General features: G+C 38.0%; 1 protein-coding gene across 2 annotated transcripts in view; it reads left to right on the forward strand.

Moving 5' to 3' along the window:
* The window catches only part of LOC127442353 (disks large-associated protein 1-like), a 124,022-nt gene continuing 111,076 nt past the window's right edge, over positions 1–12,946 (forward strand). For both annotated transcript variants that reach the window (XM_051700311.1, XM_051700312.1), the window contains exon 1: positions 1–78. The gene's annotated coding sequence lies outside the window, so the exon portion shown is untranslated. The remainder of the gene's footprint in view (positions 79–12,946) is intronic.

The following is a 12,946-nucleotide window of genomic DNA, read 5'->3' on the forward strand; positions in this document are numbered from 1 at the left end:
AGATTGGGGTGGAATTTTGTAACAAAAGGATTCTTTGTGCCCTGGATTATATCTGCCTAAAATGAGGAACTGTTAAGCGTGAGTAAGATTTCATGTGTTCCCCAAATGTTGTGTTTTATTATGAGTTTTGTGGAAATCCACTTGGTTTACTGATGCTGTTTGTTTGGTATGATTCGGATTAACCTCATTCTTGACCTTACTGTAATGTGCGTAATAATGATTCGATTCGACATTTTTAATATACAGCTCTCTGTTGGACGATGTGTGCTTGGTGTTGCCTTGTAATGACACAAAGTTGTCCATGAGAAACCACAGACAGATGGGGCAATACAAACACCTACGCTCACATACACTCATCTCGTCATGGAAAACACAGTCTGTTTAATACATTTGGACAGGTGAAATTATAAATCTCTGGTTTTGGTAGATATTCTACTATAGGGTTCCCATGCTTTTGTCCATTGATTTCCTTGACTTTTTTATGATCTTTTCAGTCTTTCATGATTACTAGATAAGGATTGTTTTAGAAATAATTTTATAACAATTGGTCAGGTGGGTTTCCATTTGTTTGTCAGGTACCAATTTTTTTTAAATTAGATTTAAACAGTTATATTTCCTAGTATACAAATGTCTCCAATAAGACCCTCAAAGGATGTGAATGCAAAGTTTTAATCCACAGTTTTAGTTTTAAAAGCAAATCTTGCTCATTAGATATTTTTCAGCAGAGCAAAACTAGACAAAAACAGTTATATTTATGTACTATAGAAATTTCCATAACATTTCTGAAACTTAAGATTTTACTTATTTCCATTACTTTTCCAGGCCTGGAATTTGCTATTTTAAAATTCTTTGATATTTCCAGGTTTTTTATGACTATGGGAACCCTGTGTTCCTAAACACGTTAAACACTTCAAAAAGTCTTCAGGAATGTCCTCCACTCTCACCTGGATGTAGCTTTAGGTTTGTACCCTCACGTGTGTTATTAGTCGAATAACAAGTTCTGTTAGGAACCATGGTCCACCCTTGGCATTCTCCAGTGGTCATGACTCCTGTGAATCGGCAGAGTATGTGCAGGTTCACTGGATGAGAGTCATGGCTGTTAAGTTATCTGAAAGTACTCTGTTAAGGGCTAATCTGACACACTCCGATAAGGGCTTCTGGAGTGCCGGAGCCTGGCTGGTTTCATTAGGATACAACTGTTTGTTACACTGGAACTTGTGTAAAATGGAGGCAGCACAGGGCCTAATTTAATCACCCTCATGTGCTGCTCAATTGTTAAATTTAAAGCTGCCATACCACAAGCAAAACAACCATTTCAGTGCATAGTGGGTTTGCAGTTTTTGATAAGCTTTGATTTGATGTTTAATACTTTTGGTATTCGATTTGGCCCTTGTAAAATGTTTAATATTTTTATTATTATTATTATATTATTATTATTATTATTATTATTATTATTATTTATTCCATGAGAATAGAAGTTATTTTATCCATAAATTCTTTCTTCTGCAGAACACAAAGGTTTTTAGAAGAATATTTCCGCTCTGTAGGTCCATACAATGCAAGTGAATTGTGACCAGACCTTTGAAACTCCAAAAATCACATAAAGGCAGCATAAACGTCCACATGATTCTGCCATCATGTCATTCCAAATCTGTATGATTTTCTTCCTTCAAAAGGGGGATTTTTGAAGAGTATACTGGCCACTCTTTTCCATATAATGAAAGTGAATGAAAACTGAGGCTGTCAAACGGCAAAAAAAAATAAATAAATAAAAAACACCATAAAAGTACCCATTTAAGTAGCCGATAGGACTTATTTGCTGTATTCCAAGTCTTCTGAAGTCATATGATAGATTTGTGTGAGGAACAGAATGAAATTGAAGTCACAGTTTTAGTTTAAAGTGCTTTTCTTTTGTCTTTTAGGATCTTGGCAACCCCAGTCATCATTCATTTTTACTATATGGTAAAGAGTGTCCAGGATATTATAAAAAAAAAAAAAAAACGTTTGTGTTCGACAGAAGAAAGAAAGTCATAGGGGTTTGGAACATCATGAATGTGACTAAATAATGTCAAAAAAAATAATTTGTAGAAAGAACAATTCTTTTAAAATACAGAGCATATAAATTCTTTCTACTGCTTTTTTTTTTTTTTTCTAACACGTGTACTCTGTTTAGAAAGGACTCTTGAAACTAGAGATTGTTAAATTTACAACCATCTATTGTCTAGATCAACTATATATTTTAATAGATGTTATAATCCCATGTTGCCTTGACACATAATGGCAGGAGCAATTTAGACTAACCATGACATCTAAAAGGAAACATCAATCAGTCCACAACAGGCACCTGAGTCTAAGTCAATCCGAAGAGCAGTACTCGATGACTAAATTAAAATGACGTCCACTGACTGTTAAGTGACAGTCATGAACTGAGTAAGACATGATGCCACATTTTTAATATATATATATATATATATATATATATATATATTTTTTTTTTTTTTTTTTTTTTTTTTTTTTTTTTTCACTTCTTCATTTGAAATTATGCTAAATCAGTATTATTTTGTTAAGGTCATGATGAAATGAAGGATTTACTGGACAAATTAACCACATAGTTAGACGAAAAACAGAGAACACTGTGATTTAGTTCACTAAAGATGTTTTTTTCTTTTGTTTTTTTTAAATGGCAAGTTAAAGGCACACATATCAATACTTAAGTCCTTTTTTTTTTACCATAAATCTTCACTTTCACTTTCAAAATGTGAAAGAATTTCAAAGTGAAATTGGAGATTTATAGTAAAAAATTACTTAAATTTTGATCTGTTTCTCACCCACACTTATCATATTGCTTCTGAAGACATGGATTTAACACTGGAGTCATATGGATTACTTTTATGCTGCCTTTATGTGGTTTTTGGATAGTTTCTTCAAAGGTTTCTTCTAAAAACCTTTGTATGTGTTCTGCAGAAGAAAGAAAGTCATACACATCTGGGATGGCAGGAGGGTGAATTTTCATTTTTGGGTCTTTAAAGGAATAGTTCACCCAAAAAATGACAATTCTGTCCTTATTTACTCATCCTCATTTTGTTTCAACAATACGGGATTGTTATCCCATTTCTTTAGACAGTTTCTCTCCACAAACCATGTAGATTTTAGAGAGATGAGAAAGAAACTCTCATTAAAGATTAAATGAGGGGTCTTCATAAATAAAGGATCCCTCAATTCGGTGATAGCAGTGCCTGAGGTTGCCGGGCTGTTCTAAAACATAGGCCATGTTTTGCTGTTCATGTGTGCAGTTGCCCATCTTTTGTGAGCGAGAATGAAAAGAGGCATATTTTGGCACCAGCGAGTGTGTCACAGCAGAAGGTGAAACACGTGGTGCGAGATGCACTTTCTCAGAATGGTGGCTCTGTGTTGCCCATGGCGAGAGCTCTGCTCATTAAAATTTCATTTTAATATCTCCATATTTCCTTTCATCCCCCCTTTTCTGCTCTCTAGTTAAAATCGGTTTATCTGGTAAATGCATGAAAATAAATTTTTTAGAAGAAGGTTCGAAGAAGGTTTTTTTTGCTAGTTTTTGAACTAAATTACAGTGGAAGTATAGTGGAGGTGAAACTTAAAAGAACTTTAGTTTATCAAAATCAATCAAATAGTGTGTTTTCGAATCTTACAGGAGTGACTTATCAAATGGGCAAGTGCTGTTTGAAGATACATTGTCCAAAGGCTATACTATTTAAGTATGACTTTTGAAGAAGCTGCTAGAGAGGAAACAACTTACATCTGTCAAGCAGCAAAGAAGCTTCTCCACTTTGTAATGTCTCAAAAAATAGGCTCGTTGGAGATGAGCAAGTTCTGTGCAGAACCGATTACCGGTGATCACCGGCAGGTGCATGCTATTTAGAAGTCTGACTTGCTGTGATGTCATGCCGACATATGTCAAAAATAATCTTGCGAAAGCAAGGCAGGCGCTCCCAGCTGCGCAAACTGCAAGCACTATGAGGACACAGCTTAATGCTCATTGGCTTAAACAACCATAATGTTTCGTTCTTTTCTAAAATGTTGATTTCTTAACTCTGATATCATATTTTTATGTGTATAAATTATTTTTGAATATTCCCAACACTCTGACAGTGCAATCTCTGTATGGGATATGTGATTGTTATCATATTTCTAATACATTTAAAATATGTGTTTTTATTCAACTAAAAATGGACATGGCTTTTGGAAGAAATAAATTAAAGGTACATTGGATGACTTGTTCATCTAAACCATTTTTCATTTAAAAGCAACAGAATTTAAATTACATCCACTTTATTAGCAACAAAGCACATGAATCACTTGATATCTGCTTTCGATCTCATAGCGGCTGATCCACTATAAGAAGTGAGAACTGTCCAACTTGACAGCACTTATTTCACTCCTCCCCTGACTGCAGCCGCATACTCTCATCTATTTTCAAGGCGTAAACATTACTTAACGATACTTGGATGTTTTGTTCTACAACATAAATTACACCATCATACCTCATTTCTGAGGAATTTTGAAGCTGTATTGAATTAAATACTTTTTTTTTTGTTAAATCACGGCGGCTTCAAAATTCATGTTTGAGGTATGAAAGTGTATAATTTATGTTGTAGAACAAAACGTCAACGTATGGTCAAGTAATGTTTACCGCAGACCTTATTTTACTCATAAGTTCAAAAAACCATTATAAAAACCCATAGGAAAATCCAGAGGGAACCCATGGCGAATTAGACTTCCGGTTTCGCCTACAAATTGACGTCACGGCTGAACAGCTCTATTGGTATCGGCCGAAATCGGTGGTCTCTAATTTGGCTCTTTGAAGACGTCAGCAACACTGTCATGTCATCACAGCTGTGTGGAGAATGCTGGCAGAATGATGTAAGACCATTAACATGATTCAACAGTTAAGAGCGATGCAGTGTGAGAGGTATGGCGAATATAAAAACATGTGTACAGTATATGGTGTTCCCTATCTGTCACTCACTCGACGTTGTGTCGATGTAGTGACACTAGGGGTCACTCTTGGGAGCCCGAGACACCTCTGGTCTTTGATAAAAGGCCAATGAAAATTGGCGAGTGGTATTTGCATGCCACTCCCCCGGACATACGGGTATAAAAGGAGCTTGTATGCAACCACTCATTCAGATTTTCTCTTCGGAGCCGAACTGTCATGCTCACTGAGCTGAATTCCCACGACTGTTCATTCACCTCTGCTGGATCTGACGGTGCATTTCAGCGGCTTCTCCCCCCTCTGCACTGGTGCAATGCAGAGAATGCCCCTGGGCGCTTCGGCAGAAATAAGAGTATATTTCTCTAAAAGAGCGGCACACTCGGAGCATCTTTTTAAAGACGCGTCTTTTTAAAGATACCTTTCCGATTGTGTGTTATTCCTAGTTGCGCTCGTTATCTCTCGCCTTCTGACGATCACGGTCGCTGTCTTTCATGCCTGGGCACTGCTCACGCGGAGACAGCATTCGTGGATGGTCATGTTCTCATTGCGAGGACCTGTCCATGGCAGCGATGCGGTCGCGGCTCGCCTTGTAAGGAAAGCAAGCCACCCCAGAGGCTCCCTGCCTCGGTCCTTTTACCCAGGGGTATGAGGCCAGCGCGGCTAGCACTGGGGCGATTTGGGGACCCCAATGGGACCGCCTCCACCAGGTATCCCCCCGCGGACCTCCCATTCCCCAGCATGCTCGTCTGCCCCGATCGGGCTTCCGGATGAGTCCGCCGGCTCGTCTCATGGTGAGTTCGACCTCTTATTCGGAGCCCGCGAAAGCGATGAGCTCTCCGAGCGATGGTCACGGTGCGGTTTCTCGGGCGGACGATGTCCACATTAGTGGTCCAGGAGCGCCACCTTTGGCTCAACCTGGTCGAGATGGGTGAGGCCAACAGGACATGATTCCTTGCTGCCCCCATCTCCCAGGCTGGCCAATTCGGCGACACCATCAAGGACTTTGCCCAGCAGTTCTCCACGGTGGAGCAGTAGACGGAGGCTATCCAGCATATCCTGCCCCAGCGTGGCTCAAGATCCCACACCCCATCTACTCATCGCCAAGGGCAACCCCCGGGCTGGTGTTCCCCTAGACTGGTATCGTTCCCTCCATCAGGGAACGGAGGTTACACAAGTAACCATGACGTTTCACACGAGACACGACAAAGGAAAAGCAGTCTTTATAAGCAGCTGCATAGGTCTCATAATAGTAATGCTACAAGATGAGGTATAATTCAAACATCTTTATTAATTAACTCCAAAGTAAACTGCAATAACAGCTGCATCTGTTCAGTCTGCAAACATACAGTCATTCTCTGCTCTCTTCTCATCTCTTCCATCACACAAGAGTGTGTGTGTTCCACTCATTAATGCTCCAGCGGGAACCATATTAAAGTGGAACAAATATTACCAACATCCAACACAATGAAAAGGCAGGGAATGTAGTTAGGAATAAAATAATTTGATACTATGATGCAGTAAATATGATGCAAATATAAATACAATATAAATAATAAAATAACGAAGAATAAAATTACTGTAAATAGTGACAATAAATAAATAAACATATCTGTCACATTAAAGGAATATTCTGGGTTCAGCATAATATTGATTACCTCAAAAAATTATTTAGACTCGTCCCACCTTTTCTTTAAAAAAAAAAAAAAAAAAAGCAAAAATCGAAATCACAGTGAGGCACTTACAATGGAAGTGAATTTGGCCAATTTTTGGAGGGTTTAAAAGGCAGAAATGTGAAGCTTATAATTTTATAAAAGCACTTACATTAATTATTCTGATTAAACTCATGTATTATTTGAGCTGTAAAGTTGTTTAAATGGTCATTTTTTCAGTCATTTAGGGTTTCAGGGTTTGTTGGCATTACATCGTCATGACAACGAAGTTGTAAAATTAGCAATAACTTTACACAGAAAAGGTTTGTAACCGATTTGATCGCACTAAAATCATGTTAACAAATATATTATAGTGAGTATGTTAACGTTTACGGATTGGCCCCAGTCACTTTCATTGCAAGTGCCTCACAGGAACTCAGATTTTGGCTTTTTTAAAGAAAAGAAACGTCAAGTCAAAATACATTTTAGTGGTATTCAATATTATGCCACAAATGCTGTCGATTGAGCTTAACTTGTATTGAACCTGGAATATTCCTTTAAGTTTAATCGCACCCATCGATTATCAGTTCGACTAATATAGAGAATGTTTAGTGTAAGCCTACTTGTTTTTAAGGCCTGTTAAAACTTTACAGCTATGGTATTATCAATAGAATAATCCAGTTGACAGTGACAGTGAGCAGAAACCTTATATATAACCATTTATGACAGAGCTCCTGATAAAAGGTTAAATGGTTGGTATCGGCCATTCAGATGACAAAAAAAAAATCGGCAATCATATCGGCTGTAAAAATTCTAATCGGATCATCCCTATCATTGACTCTCCCTTGTGTTGATCCAAATCTTTATGACATTCTTTTTTCTGAGGAATACAAAAGGAAATGATAGGCAGAATGTTAGCCTCATCACCATTCACTTTCATTGCATCTTTTTCCAAATAATACAAGTAAATAGTGACTGAGGCAGAACATTTTGGCTAACTTTTTTTTTGTGTGTGTGTGTGTGTTCCATGGAAGAAATTACCTAAATATATATTTACTAAAACAATGTGATACATGTATAGATGTAAAGGTCAGCAAAATGATTGTGAATACTTATATATCGCCCAGCCCTAGTTACTAATGTGTTCACCCATATATTAAAGCTGAAGTGTGTCATTTCTGCACCACCAAATGGATTTGCAAAAATAAACATTGTTTTCGAACAGCCTTCCGAATTCCTGTCCCCAACTCACGCCACTGGTTGAGTCAATGACCTCATTTTCACCTGATATTACAATGCGTCTCCAGTGATCCGATCACATGTGGTTAGGTGAGACACATTGCTGTTTACATCTGGTCACTTAAATGCATCTCCTGTGACCACTTGTGTTCAGATTTGGAGGGCAGTGTCTCTGTTTCATGACAACATACATAAATCAATATGTCAGTGTGTTAGTGCATGATATTAAAGCGCAACAAAGTCAGAAAAGACAAAGAAAGCACGAAAGCACAAACGCAACATGTCAAGCAGATGTATCCGTTATTTTAGTGGATTATCTGTATTAAAGAAGCTTCAGGTGTTCGTGCTTGTCATCTGTCTTGATATCAGACACACTAAAGAAGATCCGTGAAGCTCTCGTGATTGTGTATGTATTAGTTGGTGGCGTAGTGACTCGCCTTAATCTGGGTGGCGGAGGACGAATCTCAGTTGCCTCCACGTCTATCACGTGGCTTGTTGAGCGCATTAGTGTGGAGACATAGCGCGTGTGGAGGCTTCACACTATTCTCTGCCGCATCCATGCACAACTCACCACGCGCCCCACCAAGAGTGAACCACATTATTGTGACCACGAGGAGGTTACCCCAAGTGACTCTACCCTCCCTAGCAACCGGGCCAGTTTGGTTGCACTGGAGACCTGGCTGGAGTCACTAAGCACCCTGGATTTGAGCTCGCGACTCCAGGGGTGGTAGCCAGTGTCTTTACTCACTGAGCTACACAGGCCCCCTGTGTATATATTCGCTTTTTTAAATTTTCCGATCGGACGGTTATTTCCTTTTAAAGCTGCTCATAACTGGCGAACTTAAAACGCTTGTTTTAGTGTAGCGATTGATTGACAGGTGAGGGGTGGCACTATACTGCTATCAGGATGCATACAGGATGGATTAGTATTTACACCTCAGATGTGATGTGGTCACATGCATTTTTAACCACATTCTTATGTGGTTTTTGTGATCCGATCACAAAAAGTTTTAGACCCCATTTAGACCTGTATTTAGCGCTGACCACATGTAATCGGATTACACAAAACCCATCTTAATACCTGGTCAAAACAGGGTCAGTGTTGTTGTGTTGTGCTGGACGGGTCACTCAAGACAAAGGAATTTTTTAATCGACACAGTGTTCACAGTTTTCGTAAAAATTAATCTATGAATGGCTTACTTAGAGTTGTCTGTTAAGGTTGGATAGGAGAAAGTATTTTAACACTAAAAAAGTTACACACTTCAGCTTTATACATATTTCATCTTCTGAACCAAAACTCTTCTGAAACTTGGTCCAATTGCTGAACCAAGACATTTTTGAGACATTACTCTGCACTAGAAATAACGCCTCGGACAAAAGACGATTGAGCACTTTACGAAAACCAAGTGACAAACAGTCTGACAGCAGAGGCTTCCTTTCCCCACTATTACCTCTTACCTACAAACACACGTGCGAGTTAAGCTAGTACTCACAGATTCAGTGCTCACATGTGAGGCAAGGGCACCAAACTTAGTGAATTCTTAAAGACCCTATGAAATCAGAATAGAGTTTGCATAGAGGTCATCTAAGCAATATACAAGCAAAAAGGTCATCACTATATACTAGTTATACTAGGGATAAACTAGGATTCCTGTTCTTGTTTCAATAGGAAATACCTGGTCCTGCGCCAGCTGAGCAACTGCCAATGAGATTAATTGGAATGCTAACAGTTTGCTTTCTCAAGGCATTATAAACCTCCTTGGTGTTTGCACTAGAGAAGCAGCATTCTGTTTGGCTGTGATCTTTAAGGCGGTTTGCAGCCACACATTTCTGGACGGTCCATGTTTGTGCAACCTTTCTGCTATTACAGCAGTGAGCAAAAATAAGGGGAGTTAGCCATGGTGCTGAAGTTGGAGTCTTGGGACTGACTTAGGCTGAAGTGTAGGAGCTGTCCACGGTAGGCTGTCAGACCACAACTGTAGCTTTGTATGAACTGCTTTGCTGACCTGTGCCTCTTTAAATAATACACAATGTAATGTGGTTGTCAAAGAGGTAGAAGTAACCACATAAACAGACTCAGAAAGCACGGTTTTGAACTGTCTGAAAAATGAAAACAGGAAAATCAAGTAAAATGAAGTAGAAATGAAAATAAGAAACTCTTCAGAGAAAATGTGTGTCTTTGGTCATTCCATCAGCTCTTATGTTAGATTTCCCAGGGGACTTGATAGATGTACAGTGCAATTTACGTCTGTTTATGCAAATTGCATGATCTTTTATATTCCCCAAAGTCATCTAACTCAAGGCATTGAACATTAATGGAGGACATTTGCATCTGGAAAATGCGAAGAGGGTGCCCGTTTGATATTTGTTTGCTTGTTTCTTTTTCTTTATTTTTTATTTGTGTGTGCATGTGAAAGATAGAGAATCACATTAATGAAACAGTTGTGGCCTAAAGAAAACATTTAATGAGGATTGCAAGTGGCTAATGCCAGCTGCATATCAGTGGTAGAAAGAGTACTGATTTTTTTACTTAAGTAAAAGTACTGCTACTGAAGGAATAATTCACTGGAGTACAAGTAGAAGTACTGAGAAATATTATGACTAAAGTAAGAGTAAATAGGTAGTTTGCCAAAAATCTACTAAGTAATAACATTACAAGTTACTTTATGAAAATTATATTATATACAGTATAGTATATATGCTTCCATTTTTAGAACACAAAGACATTTTTGTTCTTGAAAGATATTGATGCTTCATTTCACCAAGGATGCATTAAATTGATCAAAAATACTGGCAAAATCATTAACTGCAAATTATTATTACGGTTTGAAATAATTGTTTTAAGTGGTATTTATTCCATTTTTTTCTTTACCCGTGATGGCAAACATATACTGTGTCACCTATTCCTTACAAAAACATTCTAAAGTGCTAATTTGGTACTCAAGAAAATGTTCTTATTATTAGAACAATTGAAATTGGTTGCGCTACCATGCGTAAATCACAATACAGTGTTTTCCCCCCATTTGTTGAGGTATTGAGTTCTTACTAGTTGCTTTACACTTGCAAGTCAAATTTTGGTTTTAAAAATAGGCAAAAAGAAACACATTTCTCCTGAAATTCTATTTTCTCCTTGTGGCGAGGATGTGGTTGAGTGTCCGTCCAGGGAGAGGGGAAGAGTAAAGGATTCATCCCTGGGTTTCAGCACTACTGTAAAAAGTCTGGACGTTGCAGAAATGAGGAAGCGGGGTTCAGGTAACGTCACACTTTATTCACTCACAATATTGTCTGTATAGTTTTTTAAACACACTCGAACACACTCATGCTGTTTCAGCTGTATAGCACTCTCTCTCCCTGGGCTCTGGCATGGGCTCCTCTTGTCACTCTTCCCGAATTACTGCAACAAGAAACAGCTGTTAGAGCTAATTATCACCCAGGGATGAATACTGCTTCCCCTCTCCCTGGACGGACACTCAACCACATCCTCGCCACACACCTAAAGTCTATTGTTTTAGAGAGATGAATGCTATTCCATGCATTACTGTTTTAAAAAAAAGAATCTCTAACCAGGATAGAGAGGGAAGTGGATGGCCCAGATGCACAACAAACAGACAAGTAAATCACAGTCTCTAGTTTGAGAAACATACTCCTCACAGGTCCTAAACTAACAGCTTCTAAATGCCAAAGACCTGCATTGCTGCAAGAGGATTCTTGGACAAACAGAAAATTTTATATAGAAATTTAAATAGAAATAGCCATTTGTAACATTCTAAATGTCTCTTAATTGTCTCTAAACTACATAATGTGCATTGTGACTGAAACATATTCCTATTTCGGGCTTCCATCATGCTGCGCACAGCACGTTTTAGTTTATTAACAGATTTAGTTCTTATAACTTTCTACTTCCCAACAATTCTGAAATATTATGTATTTTTTGTACTTTGTAATTGTGGTGAAATATAACTGTAGCGAAGTTGAATACTTCATTTTTAATCAACTCAAGTAAAAGTACTATTATTTATTTATACTTAAAGTAGAAACATTTGAAAAATGTACTCAAGTACTGTAACGAGAGTAGTTGTAATTCGTTGCATACTGGCAAGACAGTTTCTATGCTGAAGTACAGTAGCAAGAATGCACAGTCCATCCTCCCTATATACAGTAACCTGAGTTTCAATCAGCCATTTCAGCATAGGCAGCTGAAATGTTGTCTTTGAATTATGAGTCTGATTTTTGGCGTTTGAAATGACAGACAAAAAATTTGAAGAGTAATGACTTTACAGTGATCTATGGGGACACCTGACTGACAGTGAGTGGCACCACCTGACTGGGACTGATGTTATACACTCATAGTCTGTCAGAAAGAGACTTGCCATCTGTACCCATCTGTACCCATTTCACATGTTCTTGTCATCAGTTGTCTCTTTTTCTCAACCCAGATTCATACTTGTACTTGCTCTAAAAAGTCTGTTTAACGGCATTGATTTTAGTGTCACAAGCCTAGACTTCATAACCGAGTCAGTCAGGTTCACAGGTGTCTTCTTACCTAATAAAGCTCCACAATGTACGTATTAGGTCTAGGTGTGAATCAATTGTGACCACATTTTAAATTAAAGGAATAATTCACACAAATTACAATGCTGTTATTATATGCTCACCCTTGTGTTGTTCCACCCTTGTATGCTAATATACAGTATGTTCTGTGGAACACAAAGTATTTATTAGGAATGTTCTCATAGACCATTTTCTATACAACAACAGTTCATAGGCTAAGAAATATGGGACATCAATACCATCAAACATTATTATCCTGGTGTTTTTCCTAACCAAATATCATGACGTCAAACCTACGCCCGAGGCACCATATTTTATTTAAGAGCTGTAGTGGATGTGAAGATAATCAATAATTATTTAAATTTCACTCTGTTCCTCACACAAAGCTATTGTATGTTTTGAAGAATTTGAATACTTTATTGTGCTTTTTTTTTTTAAATAATGTGACTTTGACGACATTTTTGCAAATTACATTACATGGTACATTACAATTATCGAGGCAGTTCAGAGGTGAAATGTCCACTGTGTAGCACTA

The sequence above is a fragment of the Myxocyprinus asiaticus genome, chromosome 6 (genome assembly GCF_019703515.2).
Source record: "Myxocyprinus asiaticus isolate MX2 ecotype Aquarium Trade chromosome 6, UBuf_Myxa_2, whole genome shotgun sequence".
Classification (NCBI taxonomy): Eukaryota; Metazoa; Chordata; class Actinopteri; order Cypriniformes; family Catostomidae; genus Myxocyprinus; species Myxocyprinus asiaticus.